Source organism: Pelophylax lessonae (assembly GCF_965119305.1).
Source record: "Pelophylax lessonae genome assembly, chromosome: 4".
In the NCBI taxonomy this organism is placed as follows: domain Eukaryota; kingdom Metazoa; phylum Chordata; class Amphibia; order Anura; family Ranidae; genus Pelophylax; species Pelophylax lessonae.
The window spans coordinates 471,798,695-471,819,340 of NC_138771.1; the positions used below are offsets into that span (position 1 = coordinate 471,798,695).

The 20,646-nt window shown below is 42.2% G+C and overlaps 1 protein-coding gene across 1 annotated transcript in view; it reads right to left on the bottom strand.

The window, feature by feature from the left end:
• LOC309554052 (dihydrofolate reductase-like) overlaps positions 1-16,285 on the bottom strand; it is a 100,432-nt gene extending 84,147 nt beyond the window's left edge. Inside the window, exon 1 of the mRNA XM_082255576.1 lies at positions 16,155-16,285. The gene's annotated coding sequence lies outside the window, so the exon portion shown is untranslated. The remainder of the gene's footprint in view (positions 1-16,154) is intronic.
• Positions 16,286-20,646: the final 4,361 nt, after the last annotated feature.

Here is a 20,646-nt window from a genome sequence, read left to right on the forward strand (position 1 = left end):
CACTGCCCGTGCGCCCCCTGCAGTGCATGGACAGCGCTCTCTGTGATCACCGAGTCCTTGGAACTCAACTGATCACAGATCAGAGTAAAGGGCCGATCCCAGGCCTTTACGACGTGAACAGCTGTTAGCCAATGACATCTGATCACATGATGACAGCGTGAGAAGGAAAAAAAAAGCTGATTACAGGCTTCTGTAAGAGGGACATCGGTCCCACTCAGTAAACACAAGTGCTGCTAACCAGTGCCCACCAATGCCATCTACCAGTGCCCATCAGTGCCTCATCATCAGTGCTGCCTGATCAGTGGTGACCACTTGATTTTATATCTTGATGGCAAGTTTATAGTGTCAATCATCACTGCAGAGAATGTAAGTTGTAACTTCTTTGAATTTAAAAAAATTTAGTATGAATTGCTGCAATGTTAGAGTTGTTCTGTTTTTCTGGCATAATGTCATCTGACTTTTTTGTCTGATCAACCACTTACAGACCACTACCCAGGGTTTCCCCCTGAAGAAGGAGTATCTATCGCAAAAACTCCGAAACTAGTTGGGTCATCACCCTGGAATGGTGTGGTTATTCATTATCTGCCAATGTGATGTATTTTATTGAACTTGCCGTCTTTTATGTTATTTTGTAATTTGTTAATAAAACTTGTAAAAAAATTTTAAGTACTGTGTATATGTATACTTGAGTGCCTACAAAGTCCCACCAACAGGGGATCTTCTTTCTAGCCTTTATTTGGGATGTGGCACCTGGTGAAGCATTCAACACGGGTATCTCTCTTTGATATACTGTAGCACAATGACATCTGCAAAGTGGTTAAGTTATCCTGACTGGGCATCATATGATGTCCAGCAGGATAAACCGCTCTTGCTCATCCGATCGGTGGTGCAGTGTGTCACTTTGACACACCGCATCTCGGATACTGGTAAAGAGCCTATGACGTAGGCTCTTTATCATGTGATCAGCTGTGACCATTACAGCTGGTCACATCGTAACCAGGAAGTGCCATTTATCAGCTTTCCTCCATTCGCACTGACAAGGCACGAATTGAGGAGAGCCGATCGGGGGCTCTCCTGACAGAAGGGGGGTCTGCGCTGATAATCAGCACACTGGTTATCTGTGCAGACCCATCAGGGATGCCCACTAGAACCCACCAAGGATGCCAACCCATACCATTAGGGATGCCAACCCGTGGCCACCAAAGATGCCAATAAGTGCCTATTAGGGATTCCAATCAGTGCCCATTAGTAATGCCTGTCAGTGCATAATCAGTGCTGCCTATTAGTGCCATCTATCAGTGCCGCCCATCAGTTCCCATCATTGCCCATCAGTGCCACCCATCAGTGTCACCTATAAGTGCCCATCAGTGCTGCCTATTAGTGCCTATCAGTGCCACTGACAGTGCCCATTAGCGCTGCCTTTGAGTGCCCATCAGTGCCGCCTATCAGTGCCCATCAATGTTGCATATCGGTGCCACCTATAAGTGCCACCTCTCAGTGCTGCATATCAGTGCCCATCAGTGTTAAATATTAGTGCCCATCAGTACCACCTCATCAGTGCCACCTCATCAGTGCCCCTCAGTGCAGCCTCATCAGTGCTCATCAGTGCAGGAGAAAACTTACTTATATACCAAATTTTTAACATAAACAAAGAAAAACTTTTTTTTTTCAAGATTTTCGGTCTTTTTTTATTTGTTTATTAAAAAAGAAAAAACCTAGAGGTGATCAAATACCACCAAAAGAAAGCTCTATTTGTAGGAAATTTTTTTTTAAATTTTGTTTGGGTACAGAGTTGCAAGACCGCTCAATTATCATTCAAAATGTGACAGAGCTAAAAGCTGAAAATTGGCCTTGGCAGGAAGGGGGTGAAAGTGCCCTGTACTGAAGTGGGTAATTAGCACAGTTTTCATCCCAAATAAATCCTAAGAGCAAGAGTACGCATGCTCGGAAACAAAAGAACACATACAATACAATTAAACACATTACATCACTTCTGAAGTTGAATTCTATCGTACGAGAATTTTCGTATGAAAGGAACCTCTTCATTTTGTATATACAACAAAATATGGATGAAAATTCATCCGATAATCTGATCATGTGTATGGGGCTTAAGGATCTTCCTCTTTGGTATGTCCTACTCTTGCAAGCACTTGTCCACAGTGATTTAATTGACTGTGTGCAGTATGTGGGTGGGCTACTTGTTCAAGGGCCAACAATATATATATATATATATATATATATATATACAGCAAGGAATGAAGCTGTGACTCAAAAAAGCAATATTTGTGTAAGGAAACTTGGTTTTACGGAGTAAAGACATTATATAACGGCTAAACCTGAGTCTATGTAGTTTGTTTAAACCTTACCATAAATATAGCCATGATATTATTATTATTATTTTTTTTTTTTTACTGCAGGAGTGTAAAATGAGTTTTGAAATTCTAGAGAAAAGCTTAAATAATGCATTACAATTTTACAAAACACATTTGTTTTAGTTGACTAAAATGATTTTAGTCAACTAAAATGTACTGGATTTAAGTTGACTAAATATGACTAAAACTAAAAGAATTGGAGATGACTAAAATGGGACTAAATATAAAATAGGATTTTAGTCAAGACTAAGACTAAAAGTAAATCGAGATTTTCTGCCACAATTAACATTGATTATTATGAATAACCAGGCAGATCTGCAGGGGTGTGCCCCACCCAACGATATCCCGCCCCCTGCTAATTTTTCATTCATAATATTTACAAAATCACTTTGTGCCTTGTGCTACAACACTGTGTGGTCCATCTACCGGGGCTAAAACAGCCACAGATAAATAACACAATCCTGCAATGCTGAAGGAAATTTTAATACTAAAGGAGTTGTAAAGTCAGAAGATTTTTTATGTTAAAGCGGAGTTCTGGCCTCAAAATCAACTTTTCACCATCTGCTTGCTTTAATGTACCTGAAAAAGAATTGGATGATTACATTTTTTTTTTTATTTACTTACTTTGTTTTTAAAGAAAATACACTTACCTTCCTTCCTCTTTCTCCCTCTGCGGCCGCGGCCCGCGCCGTCACTTCCTCCTTGCATTGACCCCTGGGAGATGAGCGTCATCACTCCCAGGAGTCAATGCGCCTGCACCGGCCCCGCTCGTCACTTCCGGTGCAGGCATGTCATTCCCTGCTAAACAGCTTCTGGGCATGCCCAGAAGCTGTGCAGGGATGACGTAAAAAAATGTTTAGGCATCAGTACCCCCCTCCTTATACTTACCTGAGCCCTCATTTTCAGCTCTTCTCTCCCCTCACTTCCTGGTCTCACAGGTTTTGCTGAGGCTGTGGGAGCCATTTTTATCAAGTTTATCATAATGAGTGTTGTCTGTACTGTGCTGGCAGATCTCATTATCATTTGTAATGTCATGTATAATATCATTTGTCAGGGTTAAATATTTCAAGATGTGAGTATAATTTTTGAAAGGGAATTAAACAAAAAAGCAGGGAGTGAAGTTTGTCTTTAATTGCACATAAGAAGCTATTCTAAACAAAAGAAGCTGCTTACTGAGCTCTGCATTTAATCCTGATGCAAAGAAATAACTAGAAAGGTAAGAAATATTTGAGAGAAAGCTTAGAGGTCCACCAGACAATGGTTATAGAGGAGGACTGTTAGCACCGGATAGGTGGCAATCCTGCCTGGGAGTAAGAGAACAGCAGCATGCACTTTACCCCACATTTTGGCAGCATGACAGGTCCTTTTATTAAGGGATTAAGAAAAATAATAATGATGATGTGCATGATGCTGTTTTAGTTTTTGTGATGCTGAATACATCCTCCTCCTGTGAATAATGCTCAGCAATTATGAATAATGAACCTGTAAAAAATGCAGGTGAAGTTTTCCAAAGATTACAAGTTTACAACCTATTCCTCTGTTGTTCTTAAACAGCAAGGTTGCACAGTCCAGAATCATTACAGCAGGTAAACATCTGCTAAACTGAGCTATATGTAGTCAAGTGAGGAAATCGCTACCAGCATAGTTAAGGCTGATGTACTGTTCCTTTAAGTTTGCTGTTTGTTCGGAGGTTCTCCTGAAGAGTGGCGTGATGGATTGTGGGATATGTGATGTGCACCCAACTTTATGGTCTGGTGAGTGCTTGTCTAATTGGGTGAATTACAGTGGCGGCTGGTGCTCCATGGGCCGGGGGGGCGGAAGACCGACCGCACCATACCCCCCCCCCCGGACCACCCCAGGTCGCACACCTTACCCCCTCCCCCCGACCACAGGGAGACAAGAGAGGATGGATGGACAGAGAGGACACCCCCCTCCCCCCTCATTCACCCTGCCTGGATGCAGCAGCAGGCAGCGGCTCCTCTCTCCTCCTCCATGCCCAATCCCAGGATAAGACCTAAATCCACCGTCGTGCTGCACATGGATAAACCCTTACCAGAAGGTGTGGACCCCCAAGTTAATGAGTGGTCAGATGGGCTAGTACATTTAGTATAGATGGTCGATGCGTCATCCACACCCCGTGCCAGGCAATCTCACACTAGAGGGGTGGTGAGCTTCCGGGCAGCGCTATTGCTGTCAATGATATCTTGTTATAAGTGCCTTTGGTCATTTTATTTGATGTGAGTGCATAGAGTGGGGGAGCTTGGGGTATTTTTTAAAAATAAAATAGTGTTGGACTACTACCCTATGAGCCCTTTATGTATTCCATATCACTCTGCACACATTTGTTGGACGAACTGGTATATGGTGTGCATTTCCTTTGATTCCGATTGGGGAGATATTGATATTCAGGAGTCTGGATTTGCCCGTACCTGGTCCTGTCTGATGAGAATGAGGAGATTAAAGGCCCCTTGATTCTATATGTCTGGTGAGTGAGCAATACCCTAGGGGTCACGAGGTGTGGTGGAAGCCTTTAATCTTTTCTACCAATCCCCATATCAACAAACATGGGGACAACCTAGTGGCTGAAGATCAATCAGGCAGATATGAACAACATATATATTGTGTGCTAAATGACACTCAAACAAAGGAATAAAAATACTAGATAAATAAACTAAAAAATTATCAGGGTTGATGGCCTACAGAGCCTAACACTTTAGGACCAAAAACCTGATACTATATGTCGATCATGTGTATACAGAACATGTCCACCTCAAAATATACAAATAAATAATGAATAGTAGTTGCCTCAACGTCTAAAAAAGAATGACAATATCACTCACCATGGGTCATAAGACTAAGGGCAAGGATAATCACCAATCAACTGTTACTAATATAACAGTTGACATCCCAGTCCACATTTAGTCCATGGGGAGTGTAGCATCTCAGGTCATAGATCCAGCAAGTTTCTTTCCTCGAGATCTCCCGCCTGACATTGCTACCCCTCCAATAGGCAGTGAACTTATCAATGCCAATGATGCATGTTCAGCCTGTGAGAGCCTCTGGCTATAATCACATGGCTAAAAAAAAAAGCCCCATTGAACTCCATGCGTCCGGTGCCCCGCATGTAGATTAGGGGGCTGGATGCATGGATAGGGGGGCGGGGCCCCCGTATGACCAGCCGCCACTGGTGAATTATCCACAGCAAGATTTAACGGCAGCACACAGTGACAGAAGGTATAACAATGACTGTGATCTGAATATTGGGGAGCACTGCGCACAGTTTGGACAGAGAAGTTGGACTATTAAATTGGACCAGCAATACATAATGCATAATATAAAGCAGTATACAGTATAGCAAAACATATATTTATTCCTTCACCAAGCTGGAATGGGCTGATATGTTTTATTGTTTTAAGTAGCACTGGTCAGGTGTTATACTTATTTGAGATTTATTGTTTGTACTTTATTAGTTACATCACTGTGTATATGGATTTATAGCCCTGTATACTGTAATATCTACAGTGGCAAGTAAAAGTATGTGAACACCTTGGAATTAACTTGTTTTCTGCAATAACTTGCCATAAAATGTGCTCTGATCCTCACAACAGTAGACAAACACAATATGCTTTAAGCTGATAACACAAACAATTCTAATTTCTTTTATCTTTAATTAACACACTAATTAAAAATGTACATTCACAGTGCTGGAGCAAAAAGTAACAACCCGCAGGCTAAGACGGTCAAATTTCTTTCCTGCAATCAACTATCTTGGTCCTGTCCTTTAAGAGGGCCATTGACTTGAAATGGCTTCCAAGGGTTGCAGGAAAGAAATTCACATAATTCCCCCATCAACACAGACAGTGCTGATAGGGGAATTCTTTCTGTTGAGACACTGTATTCTCCTGGCGAGGGGGAGCAGGGGAAGCCACCCCTGCCGGGAGAAGACAGTGATTATTGCTAGCAGCTATAGCAGTTGCTAGCAATAATCGCAAGTAAATCCAGGCAGGCTGGTTGTACGCAATTTGATCAATCCATCAACTTGATACATTCAGCCTGCCCATACACGATTCGAACCTCCGCCAGTTACTGCTGAACAGGCTGAGATTTGAACTGTCTATGGACGGCTAAATTACTTCATTGGTTGTGCAAGGACTTTGCTTGGTATGTTTGTATCCCATAGGTACCCTACTCCTATCCAAGCTCAATTTCTGCAAAAAGAGATCAGGAAAGCATACTCCTAGACTGTTCATTGAGCCAAGGGAGTGACTATGACTGTATGCCTGGCTGCAGGTGCAACTTCAGAAAAATACCCTAGGGACCTTAAACTGCGGGCTCCTGTGTAAGTGAGCGCTAGATAGCATAAGGAGATGATAGCACTTTTCACAGCACCTGCCTCCTACCTGCCTTCTCTAATTCTAACGAATTGGGTAAGCAAAACTTAGAGTTAAAATTTTCCCAAAATTTTAGCAACATTTCATCATCTTGGCAAAATGCATTGGAGTAAATGGGCAAGGTGATAGATGATTTTTAAGAGGGCCATTGACTTGAAATGGCTTCCAAGGGTTACAGAAGCTCTTTTCAACTATTTTGGTCCTGCCCTTGTGCCCCTCTTGAGCCTTATTATTTTACTTTTTTTCACAGACAGAAATAAACAAAGTTGAAATAAGGAAAATAAATAAATCAATGAGTGCCAGTTCACACTGCCGCGACCTCTAAGTCGCCTCATAAGGGGCGACTTCTAGAGCGACTTTTAGCGTGACTTCGGCGCGACTTCAGCGCGACTTAGCGCGACTTGTGAATTTTTTACGCGACTTATGTGATAGACGACTTTGTACGACTTTGTATTTGGCCAATCAGAATATGATGTTTTTTGGATTTAGTGTCTGGGGGGTCTAAAAAGTGTCCCTGTGAAGTTTCATCACTGTAGCATGTCCAGAACCAGCAAAAAAAGCATTTTTCTTATCATTTTTATTAGCACATGAATATGTCTTCTCTCCACCTGGCCATTTTTCTTGCAGGCATTTATCGGGCATTTTTGGAGGCAGGCATGACTTTTATTGGATTTAGTGTCTGGGGGGTCTAAAAAGTGTCCCTGTGAAGTTTCATCACTGTAGCATGTCCAGAACCAGCAAAAAAAAAGTATTTTTCTTATAATTTTTAATAGCACATGAATATGTCTTCTCTCCACCTGGCCGTTTTTCTTGCAGGCATTAATCGGGCATTTTTGGAGGCAGGCATGACTTTTTTTGGATTTAGTGTCTGGGGGGTCTAAAAAATGTCCCTGTGAAGTTTCATCTCTGTAGAATGTCCAGAACCAGAAAAAAAAGAGAATTTTTCTTATAATTATTAATACAGCAGTGTGGCGGCTTCTCTACACCTTGCATTTTTTATTGCTGGCATTTATCGGGCATTTTTTGGGCGTCTCTGGAGGCAGGCATGTCTTTTTTGGATTTAGTGTCTGGGGTGTCTAAAAAGTGTACCTGTGAAGTTTCAGCTCTGTAGCATGTCCAGAACCCACACTAAACCCACACTGCTGTATTAATAATTATAAGAAAAATGCTTTTTTTTTCTGGTTCTGGACATGCTACAGAGCTAAAACTTCACAGGTACACTTTTTAGACCCCCCAGACACTAAATCCAAAAAAGACATGCCTGCCTCCAGAGATGCCCAAAAAATGCCCGATAAATGCCAGCAATAAAAAATGCAAGGTGTAGAGAAGCCACCACGCTGCTGTATAAATAATTATAAGAAAAATGCTTTTTTTTTGCTGGTTCTGGACATGCTACAGTGATGAAACTTCACAGGGACATTTTTTAGACCCCCCAGACACTAAATCCAAAAAAAGTCATGCCTGCCTCCAAAAATGCCCCGATAAATGCCTGCAAGAAAAACGGCCAGGTGGAGAGAAGACATATTCATGTGCTAATAAAAATTATAAGAAAAATGCTTTTTTTTTTCTTGTTCAGGACCATTTTTATGGAAGGTCGGATCACAAGTCGCTTCAAATAAGATAAGGAGGCGACTCCCATTGAAGTATATGGGACAAGTCGGATCACAAGTCGCCTCAAAGTAGTACAGGACCCTTTTCTGAAGTCGGAGCGACTTCAGTAGTGCCAGTTAAGACGGCACTCATTGATTAACATTGCTTTTGTTATGTCAAGGGACTTGGGGCGACTTGAGGGCACACAAGTCGCCTCACAAGTCGCGCTTGTGTGAATGGGCTCTGAAACCTCGCAGTATACAAACAATGGTCAATTACACAAAAAATACAAAATACAAATACAAGAGCACTATGGGCCCCAGTAATAAAGCAGCAGTTTTGCTTGAGCAAGTCTATACCAATGCTTTTTAAAAAAAGAAATAAGGCTCCGTTCACATCTAGGCGTTTTGGGGCGTTTTTGGGGAGTTTTTCTGTTCTAGGATCAGCTCTCAAAACGCCCAACAAGACAAATCCTATTCATTTCAATGGCCCCTGTTCACATCTGAGCGTTTTGACGCTGTAAGCAAAACGCCCAAGGCTCAAAAAAGTACATGAGCTTCTTTTTGGGCAGATTACAGGCGTTTTCCATTGGTTTCTATTCAATCTAAAAACGCCTGCACAAAAAACGCCTGTAAAATCGCGGTAAAATCCCGGTAAAAAAACGCGCGAAAACGCTACGCTCAGGTGTGAATGTAGCCTAAACGTCACATTTATAAAGCACAGTGGTGTGCTTTACAATGTGCATTGCACTTTGCTTCCTTCAGGACTGTAAAGCAAGCAGAGAGCAATAAATGAATGAGCAAAAAGAAAAAAAGTGTCAGAAGAGACTAGTCATTTGATCTGCAAAAGTAATGTGACCGGCATCACTTATGTTCACATACATTTCTCTGCAGTGCTAAGCAGATGAATCTTGCTGACGCAAAGCAGCATCCACCCCATGGCTAGGCTTGCAGGCCTAAGGCTAATCTCTGTTTTGTATCTGGGATACAGCTGCTTTATAAAAGGAAACTGTGACTGAAATGATATTATTCAACAGATTTCTGAACAGTCTTACAAAGTCAGCCCATCCAAAGACTTTCATAGATTCTATATGGTTAGCATGTGCACCAATGACTTGTAACAATGGTATACAAGCTACATGGGTGCCATTTAGAAAATCCAATTACAAAAAATATTTAAATGAAAAAGAAAAAATATATGTAGTAATCTCTGCAATACCATATCACCCCCCCCCCCCATGTTTTATCTTTTACAAACTCTACCTAAGTTGCATTCAAATCTTAAAAAAGGAAGTAAAGTCTTATTTTTTAACAAGTAAGCCTATATTAAGGCTTTCCTGTAGGTACTGTGAATACCTGCTAAACTTGCACAGTTTAGGAGATATTTAGAGTGTATGCAGTCGATGACGCTTACCGTGCCAGACCTTCAGAATCCGTGCCGTAAACTGTGGTTCCCGTGCGCATGCCTTTGTTTTACAGGTTTTGTTTTTTTTTTGGGGGGGGTTTACAATCTCTTTAACCGGTTAAAGACCAGCCACCGCAGATATCCTGCAGCAGTCTGGCTCTCCTGTGCAAACTGCCGTACCCGTGCTCGCGGAAGCGGGTCTCAGGCGTGCATGCACCGCCGCCAGCACGATCGTACATCCACTCTCTAGCCCTGAAGCTAAGCAACGGGAAACCGCCGATCACTGCAGGGACTGACAGAAGGCACGGCACACCGCTCATCTGTCACTGATTGAAACAGGGCTCCTGTGTTCTTGTTATTTTGAAACACAGGAGCCCGGTTTCCGTCCACCAAGTCTGGCCCCCACACAGTTAGAATCACCCCCTAGGTATTTTACTCTTTGATCGCCCCTAGTGCTAACCCCTTCCCTGCCAGTGTCATTATTACAGTAACCGTGCATATTTTTAGCACTGATTACTGTAGTAATGTCACTGGTCCCCACAATAGTGTAAAAAATGTCAGTTAGGGGTCCGATCTGTCCGCCGCAATGTCACAGTCCCCCTAAAAATTGCTGATCACCGCCATTACTAGTAAAATAAAATAAATAAATAAAAATGACATAAATCTTTCCCCTAGTTTGTAGACGCGATAACTTTTGCGCAAACCAATCAAAATACACTGATTGGGATTTTTTTTTACCAAAAATATGAGGCAAAATTTAAATTGGCCAAAAATTATGAAAAAATTGGATTTTTACAGTTTTTTTATTGGGAATGTTATAAAGCAGAAAGTGAAAAATATTATTTATTTTTTTCAGAATTGTCGCTCTTTTTTTGTTTATAGTGCATAATCAAAAAACTGCAGAGGTGATCAAATACCACCAAAAGAAAGCCCTGCTTGTGTGGAAAAAAAGGACGTAAATTTTATTTGGGTACAGCGTCGCATGACCGCAGTTAAAGTAACGCAGTGCCGAATCGCAAAAAATGGCCTGGTCATTAAGGGGGCAAATCCTTCCGGTCCAGAAGTGGTTAAGTAATACACTGCCTGGCCAAACAAAAAGTCGCCACCAATAAAAAAGGTCACACTAATATTTTGCTGACTTTGATTACGGCACGCATTCGCTGTGGCATTGTTTCGATAAGTTTCGATAAGTCACAAGATTTATTTCTGTCTAGTGTTGCATTATTTTTCACCAAGATATTGGTGATGGGACAGTCGGACCACTGCGCAAAGCCTTCTCCAGCACAGATTCTCAATGGGGTTAAGTACTGGACTCTATGGTGGCCAATCCATATATGAAAATGCTCCCTGAACCACTCTTTCACAATTTGAGCCCGATGAATCCTGGCATTGTCATCTTGGAATATGCCTGTGCCATCAGGGAAGAAAAAATCCATTGATGGAATAACCTGGTCATTCAGTATATTCAGGTAGTCAGCTGACCTCATTCTTTGGGCACATGCGGTAATTATCCAATGAGATAGTTACTGCATGCTTAGTTTAGATAGTTGCCTAGTTAATTACAGGTGGCGACTTTTTATTTGGCCAGGCAGTGTATTATCAGCCCTGACCAGTTCACTTCATCAGAATGCTTAACCTCCTCCCTATGTTATGGTGGTGAGGATTGGGGGAGGTGTTCTGTAGTCTTGTCCTAGAGTGACAACACTGCTCCTCCATAGCTACAGTACAGTAAGTGAGCTTTGTTTGAAAGTGCTTAGACTGTTGGCTCTATATAAAGCCTATATAACAATTATAATAATAATTGTAACCCTAGGACAGGAAGCGTGTTACTGACTGGATTGCCAAGTGAAAATCAAGGGTAAAATCCTAAAAAAAAAGGAATGCATTTACCACATCTAGGGGTTGGGAAGAAGCAGTGCATTATATACAATTTTTGTACTTGCATTTAGATATCCTTTTAGTGAATTTGTTTTGAACCTGAGGACCTTAGTCACCCTCTGGCTTCTTACAGTATATATCTTGGATAATCCAACAGCAAGAGTTGCAAAATGTGAATTTGACAACACACGCTTTTGCGCACTTTTCATGCATTTTGGCGCACAGAAAACATATGATAGCCACAATAGGTGTGCAGGCTGCGGACTCAGGAACTCTGTTCAAAGATTACTTTATATGTAACTGTATATTGGTTTAACACTTCAATATTTACCAAAACCTGAAATATCAGTTTTGCATGAACTAATCCTATAATGGATTAGTCACGCATTTCTGTGTCAATCTTTTTTTTTTTTTTAAAGATTTTGAAAAAAAAAGAAAGAACATTGTTAAGTAGCACAAATTAGTGCAAAATAGAACTGTCAACATAGGCAGTATACAATAGGATACTGGCAGTATACAATAGGAAGCTGGTGACATTATTGGACGGAAGATAAGGGTTTCGCTATGAATCCATGGACAGTCCATAAGTAGGTAAGAGAAGTGGTCGACCAAGTGAAATCTCTATGGTACCAAAAACAGTGGAGTTATATCTCTATCCAGATATCAATGAAAAAAAAAAACAAAGAAAATCCAAAGATATCAATATCTTATCTCTTAAAATTATGGTAAAGTCGCGTTTTTTTTCTCCCCATAAAAATAATAAACATGTTATTCTTACCTCCTCCGTGCAGTTGGTTTTGCACAGAGCAGCTCAGATCCTCCTCTTCTTGGGTCCCTCTTCTGTGTTCCTGCCCCCTCCCTCCTGTCGAGTGCCCCCAGAGCAAGCAGCTAGCTATGGGGGCACCCGAGCTGAGTCACAGCTCCCTGAGTCCATTCAAACATTGAGCCCTGACCCAGCCTCGCCCCCTCTCTCCCCTGATTGGCTAGCTGACTTTGACAGCAGCAGTGGCTAATGGCCCCGCTGCTGTGTCTCAGCCAATCAGGAGAGAGAACCTTGGATGGCTGAGATAATCATGAACATCGCTGGACAGAGAGGGACCTCAGGTTTAGTAATAGGGGGGCTGAGGGGAGCTGCTGCACACAGAAGGCTTTTTATCTTAATGGATAGAATGCATTTGGATAAAGAAAACCTTGTGACTTTACAACTCTGTTAAGGTAATTTGTCATATGCAAAACTTTGCCAGTAACCTTAAAACAAGGCTAAAGGTCCAACTAAGGATAATGCATCAGAAAAAAAATAAGTAAAAAGGGGGAAGGAAGAGAGGGGAATAAAGAGAACAAGTAAAGAAAAAACAAAAAGAAGAAGACAAAGAAAAGTGATAGTCACACATTTTACATTTCTTGCAAAAGGATTCTAGGAGGGCCCCTCTGTAACAGGCATTCTTCATGGGGTCATTGTGTACTTAAAGAGGTTGTAAACCTCCAAAAAATTAAAAAAGAATAACCTGAAAGACAAAGGCATTAGGAACTAGTATGCATCGCATTGCATACTAGCTCATTATTATACCAATTGCATCTCATACTAGCTCATTATGAAATACTTAGTATAATACCGCAATGGAGATGTACTTAAAGCTTTTACACAACAAATGTATGAAAGTACGCAATCATCCACGTATATAACCTTTTGTCAAATATAATATGTGCTAGCAATGCTATACTGTTTAAAAATATAAAGTGCTCGTGCAAAAAATATAGTTTAACCCCATAAAACCATGGTGCTCATTAAGAAAATTATAAAATACTGTCCAGTGAAAATTGTCCAACAGGGAATCAATTTAAAATATATCAAATGCGTAGTGAAGATATATCTTCAATATAGTGGTGACAGCACCCTTCGTGCACAATGTGAAAGAAATTACCACTCAGCCAACGATGTTGATCCCTCCTACCTTATGGCAGGAGGGATCAAAGCAGGCTTTAATGGTCTCCGTGACCTAGGAGCAGATTCCCAAATTGTCCTCCTGTTTGGATTACTTCACAGGGTGGATAGTGTCTTAGGGTGATCCCAAGGAGAAGGAACAGAAAACAAACATGCTCCTCATGGCGTGATCTACAGAAATGTATACGTAAGTTAAATATTAAGAAACACTTTAATATAAAAGGATTACCTAGTAATGGAGAGGAGTACCAACATAGCAGATTAAAAAATAAATCTGTCTTTACCCCCTCAAGGGGCCGCTATCCATTTCTTGGAAACATTTAAGTCTATGGTGGAACAAGATCCTAAAAGTATTAATCAACAACAAGAGAGAATTAAAAGAGATATATGGGTAGGTATACACGAGTTAGAGAGGAGAAAGGAAGTAGTAACACGGGCAGCTGACAAAGGGGGAGGCATTGTCATTCTAAAAAAAGAGGAATATTAGAAAGAACTAAATAGGCTAGTAAAATATCCAACAATTTATGGGAAATTAAAGTGTAATTCCAAAGTGAAATATAGAAATTACTTTAAAAAGCCCACAAGAAGGGTATTCTAAATAAAAAAAGAATTCAGATACCTCGTACCGGAAGCACCTAGGCTACCAGCACTCTAATAAACCCCCAGGATCCATAAAAATCAGACCACACCACCGGGAAGACCTATAATTAGCGGGATTAGTTCTATATTCTCAAGGATTGGGGAATATTTGGATACCTAATTACAACCCCTTGCCCAATCTTATCCAGCATATTGGAGGGACAGTAAACTTAATAATACGTTAGAAGAAGCCAGCTCCGTAGGGGACATCATACTGGCCACTGTGGATGTGGAGTTCCTTTACACTAACATTGGCCAGGATGATGCGTTACGATCTATAAAATGGTCCCTGAAAGAGAAGTTCTAACTCAAAGCGGAACAATAGACATTTATAGTGGAAACACTGGAATTAGCCATGGGCAGCAACTACTTCTGGCACGATGGGTCATATTTCTGTCAACGTAAAGGAGTCACTATGGGAGCAAAGTATGCACCCAGTGTGGCAAACATCTTCCTTAGCAAATGGGAATATGAGGAAATTATCAGAAAAGTCAAATGTTACAGGAGGTCAAATAAGAAATTTTGAGTTTAGACAGAACCACTTTGCTTAGGGATAACATTAACGGAGGGGGAGACCATCATATGGTCTTCCTCACTAATTATAATAAAAATTATAGGGAATTGGAAGGGATTATTAGGAAACACTGGCCTATCTTGTTGCGAGACAATGTGTTAGCAGGCATCTTACCCCTCAAACTAAGGTTTGTATACCGTAGGGCGCCCAACCTGAGGGATAGACTGGTGCATAATGTACCAAATCCACCTTGGACATTGGGTACCTTCCTGCACCTTCCAGGGTTCTACACGTGTGGCAGATGCAAACCCTGTAGAACGGTGAGGGATAGGAGGAGAAAGACGGAATTTTTTTCAATCTAAGCAGCGTGTCATAAAGCAAGAAGATTATTAATAAAAAAGGAATAAATAGACCGCGCTCTAATTTGAACTCAAAAACAAAAGGAGTAAAATAAAATTTAAAAAATTTGAGCACACTGTTTTGTTGAAATTTTTAAATTTTATTTTATTTATTATTTTTAATTTTATTTTACTCTCTTTTTTTTTTTTTTTTTGAGTTCACATTAGAGCACAATCTGTTTATTCCTTTTTCGCTTTTAGATTTAGTTTCACTTTCTTACTAGGACCAAACTTTCATGATTGTCATCCAGCTATCCAGTGTAAGTGCCTTTCCAAGTCGGGGAGTCATTCTCACTGCACACTGCAATGGCAGTTGGCAGAGCTAATCCATGAAGCTAATGGGTCAAGCCACAGGAAATAAAAAGTGAAACTAAATCAGAGAGGAGCACAGAAGAGGCATTTTCTGGCTTATACAGATAATGGCACACATCTTGAGATCACAGCTCTTAAGAAGGACTTTCACATTTAAAGGCAATGTCAGACAAGAAATTCACCCAGGCAAGAAAAACTACTTCTATTAATGGGATCACTCCCTCACTGACTTAAAACACTTCAGAATTTCACTCACTAGCAAGAGAGCAACAAGAGAGTGACATCTCACTTTTCCAGTTAGCGAGGGAGCAAATCTATAAGAAAAAGTTAGTGGTCTGTTAGCCATCCTGTTGATGGCGAGTTGACGCTAGCGGCAGGATCACTCTCCTAAAATGGTCCTAAATGGTCCTAAAAAAGGGAGAACAGGTTCACAATAAGTGAAATTCATCTGTAGTCAGTATCAGGGTGCTTATTCAATCAGGCAAAGAGCTATGTAAAAAATACAACTAATTAGGTTCCACTTTATCACTGTTAGTACAATAAAATATTAATTCCGATTGGTTGCGTCACACTGCTGTGTTCTGCGTGCATCACTCTTTGCTTCAGTAAATGGCGTAACAACCACTTAATTAGGCAATACTGATTGCTAAACATCTGCACCCCGGAAATCAAATGAAAACAAGAATACATTTCTTTACAGAGGAAACTGCGTACCTGCAGGAGAGGCTGTAACTGGTTTTCAGGAAGACAATACAGGGCAGAGGATGTGATGATTCTGCTTGTTTACAGGCTTGTGTGCTGCAGGCTGCTGAGAGAGAGAGCAGATGCCAAGATCCAAACACACTGAATGAATAAAAAGGGAGTGGGCGGAGTTTAGTCACATACAAAAGAGCATTTTTTTTTTTTTTGTAGGCTACACATTTTCATGCTTAAAGGGAAAAAATCAGTGTTATGTTTCAAAGCTGTGATGAATTGCTAATCCCTAAATTGCAAAATTTTTTTCATGCTTCTAAACTGGCTCAGCGGCTGCTGAAAAAAATAAAATAAAACTGGTGTAGCACCCAACAGGTAGGTGCTAGGTAAACGTATAGTGGGCCTTGTCTGCCTAACAGCAGGGCTGTGATTTTTAGTCAGGGTGTCATGGTTTCCAGGTCTGCCTGCTGAAGGGGGAGTCTTCCCGCTGGCTCCTGTGAGAGGCTTCTCATATGACAGTGGAGGAAACACAATCAGGAGACACATCCAGGCTTGTAACTACCCCAGAAGGCAGATTATGCTGCAAAGGATTCTGGGAGTGGGTATAAGTTTGGGGGTGGCGCATGACACAATGTCTTTGCTGGGAGCAGAGTCCCAGGAGGGAAAGAACGGCTGTCTCTCCTCCTGTCTGAGGAAGAGGATCTCAGGGTGTTGCCTGAGAATCCAGAGAGTGCTTAGCTAAGCCGAGAACCTGCGGAGAGTCAGAGGGGTCCAGTCCCAGGAAAGCCTACACAGGTCGTGAGTACTGAGGATTGCCCCTGGGGGTCTGCCTGAAGTTAGAGGGGACTACTCCGGAAGAGGTTTGGGGATCCAGTGCCAGCTAGCAGTGAAAGGGGGTACCTAGGTTGAGGACCCAGAAGTGAGAGAGGGGGTACATAGTCAGTGGACCCTGAAGAGTTCAAGGTTAAAAGGGGCGCCTGCAGTTTGGGCCCTGAATTGTACAGTGTGTTCAGTTGAGAGTTGCAGTCATACAGGAATCTACACAATACTATCTCAAGCCAGTGTTCGGCCTGAGAGAGCATTCAGTGACTTTGCAGTGCAGCAGTGTCAGTAATTCTACAATATTCAGTCCTGGATCTTCTGGACCCCAAGTCGAGGATTCAGCACTTCTTTTCAGTCACAGTGTGTGTTCTGAGAGTCAGTGAGCGTTGGCTGGCGTCGGCTGCCGTCAGGACAGCATTAACAGACATTTTTCTGAAGAAAGTCCCGTGTGTATCTAGTGGAAAAAAGTCTTCAGTCTTTGGAAGCTACAAAAATAGACCTGCAGGAGGCGCAGGAACAGAATGTCGCTCTGAAAACGACATTGTCTCTCAGCGACAGCGAGAAAAGTGAAAGAGAGGCTAAATTACTGAGTACTGTGTATGAGCTCACCACTTTGAGCAATGTGGTAGATGAATTACGTGCAGACTGTGAAAGTTGGAAAGGTGAAGCCCAATGTGTCCAGCAGCAGTTAAAGGAGAAAGAAGCCTGTGTGGCAGAATTACATTCTTATTCCCAGATGCTAGCCAGTGAGGTGAAGGCTCTTATGCAGGGAGAAGGAGATGCTGAACACAAGAGAAAAAAAGTAGAGGCACAGCTGCAGGAATCGCAAGTCAAAGTGTCAGAAGGTGACCGATTGTGTGCTAAGTTGTCAGAGAAGGCAAACCGACTGCAGGTTGAGCTGGACAATGTTACAAATCAGCTTTCTCAATCCAGAGAAATTGCGGAAGATTTTTCTATCTTGGAATCGCAGCTGCAAGACACGCAGGAACTCTTACAGGAAGAGAGGTGTCAAAGGCTGAGTTTGAGCACAAAGCTCAACCAAATGGAAGATGAGAAAAATGGCTTCCTGGAACAATTAAAAGAGGAGGAGGAAGCAAAGAAAAACCTATTAGAGCAAGTCGCAACATTGCAAGCTCAGATAGCGGATATGAACAAACGCATGGAAGAAAGCGTTGGTTCATTAGAGTGTGTTGAAGATGTGCAAAAGAAGTTTGATCAGATGCTTGGTGAGGAGAAGACTGTGTCTGCAAAGTATGCAGAAGAACGCGACCCGACCGTGCAGAAGCAGAGGCGCGTGATAACGAGAGCAAAGCCCTGTTCTTGGCTCGCTCCTTGGAGGAAGTTCTAGAGTGTAAGGTTGAACTAGAAAGTGTTAACAAACAGCTGCGTACAGAAATGGAAGAATTGGTCAGCTCCAAGGATGATGTTGGGAAAAGCGTTCAGGAGCTAGAAAAGTCTAAGCGAGCCTTAGAACAGCAAGTAGAAGAGATGAAGATTCCGTTGCAGGAACTGGAAGAGGAATTACAGGCAACAGAGGATCTGTCCCAAAGAGGGGATAGTGTGCCTGATGCAGTTTTTAAAAGGATCAGTGTTTTGGGGTCTGTCCTGAGTGAGCCTCAGAAATGTGATGACCTGTGGCTTGAATCACCCCTTTGGAATAAACTGTTCCTTCAAAAACTTCAAGCATTGGAAAATGTATCATTAGAACTTCAGCAAACAAAGGAGCTGTGTAAGAAATGTGATGATTTCTCAGTTCAGGCTGAAAACCTAGTGGAGAAAACTAAAGCGGAGAAAACTAAAGCAAGTGATATAAATCTGGGAGAAAAAAGCAAACGCCACCTAGTGGAGAAAACTAAGGCTGTTGGTGAAAGCATGAAGCAAATGAATAAGTGCCTTTCAGGGAATATTTCCAAAATGGAACCGGTGAAAGACAGGTGGCAGAAGTTTGATCGTGATCTTGAGATACATTCCATGTGGAATTCAGATAGAGAAAAGGAACTAGGTGACCTTGAGCGGTCAAATAGTTCAGCAGAAAGTGCATTGAAGAAACCTGTAAAAGAATGTGTTGCAGTTCCATGCTTCTTCACTGATGCAGAGAGGAGGTCTATAATGGATACCACCCAGATCGCTGGGTTCAACTGTGTTGTTGCCTTTGACCCATATGTTGGTGGAAGGAAAGTTGATGATGTCGCTGGAAAAATGAACAGGGGTCACTGTAATGTTAGAATTACCTACCCCGTGAGAATTACCTACCCCTCGTCACTTCCGGCAGAAACAGCTGAGCAGCGCAGCAGTGCGCATGCTCAGAGCCCCGGATACCTAAAGGAAGAACAGAGGAGCTTACTAGAGCGCATGCGCACTAGTATGAAGAGATCACGTTGTACCGTGAAAAAAACCTACCGACTTGGCGCTTACATAAAACAGCTGTGCAGAAATATGAGTCATCTCCGCTCCTGTCCCGGTCACTTCCCTGCTCTCGGCAAGTAAATATAAAAGCGGCTTTCGGCTCCGTGATTTATGTTTTCATACAGCCGCCGCCGCTTTTATATTTACTATCCGAGAGCAGGGAAGTGACAGGCACAGGAACGGAGATGACTCGTATTTCAGCACAGCTGTTTTAATGTACCCGCTGCATTACATACAGTGCCGAGTACCGGAAGTGACGAGGGGTAGGTTTTTCTCACGGGTAGGTAATTCTCACGGAACAGTCACTTTGAAGAAATGTGTGACCGCCTGTTGTCGCAAACGAAAGGCCCTCTGCACAGCATCTTAGAGCAAGCTAAGCTCAAGAAACAAAGAGTCAATGATTGTGTACAGCTGTATGGAGAGGCAACTCAAGTCACAGAGGGATGTCAAGAGTCCCTACTTGGAACAAAGCCAAGTGAAGCAGAGGTTCTCAAAGTGTTGTGGAAATCATTTGTTGATTGCAGAGAGAGGCGGCTCAAGAATGTTGAAGACATTAAGACTAGCCTAATTGAGTTGCCTATGGATCACGGACCTCCATGGTGGATTGGACAGACGGTTATGAGGGACAAGCTGTCTGACATTTATGAGAAATCTGTCAATGAAGATGACAGAAACGAGAAGGAGCAAAATGATGCCAAAAATGCAGTGGAAGAATGTGTATATGAGATGAGAGACAAACTGTGTGGCATTTATGAGAAATCTGTCAATGAAGCTGACAGAAACAGTTTCATCCGGAAGCTTGAGGATACTAGGAGGCTTATCAGTGAGAGTCAAGAGAAGTGCCTGACACATGCGTGCCTGGAAAACTGTGTCCCAACCCTAGGGTTGAAACAAGAGGGGGGGTATGTGACAGGAAGTCAGGTAAATCTGGGAATGTAGTCACAGGCAGGAGATACATTTCCACCTGATTTAGAAAGTTCACTAATTACTATATGGGGGGTTGGCTACAGAGCTAGCCAGCAGGAAGTTGAAAGGCCTTCAGCAGTTCGGAATGAGGAAATGAAGGCCTCTATAATTTGTCCAAAGGAAGTCTATGGATTGCTGCCTCCTGTCGCCGTGTGGGCTGGGAGAGGAGGACAGACAGACGTGTGCCTCCCGACGCCGTGTGGGCATGGGAGAAGGACTGCTGCCTCCTGTCGCCGTGTGGGCTGGGAGAGGAGGACAGACGGATGTGTGCCTCCCAACGCTGAGGAAGCCTGGGAGGAGGACTGCTGCCTCCTGTCGC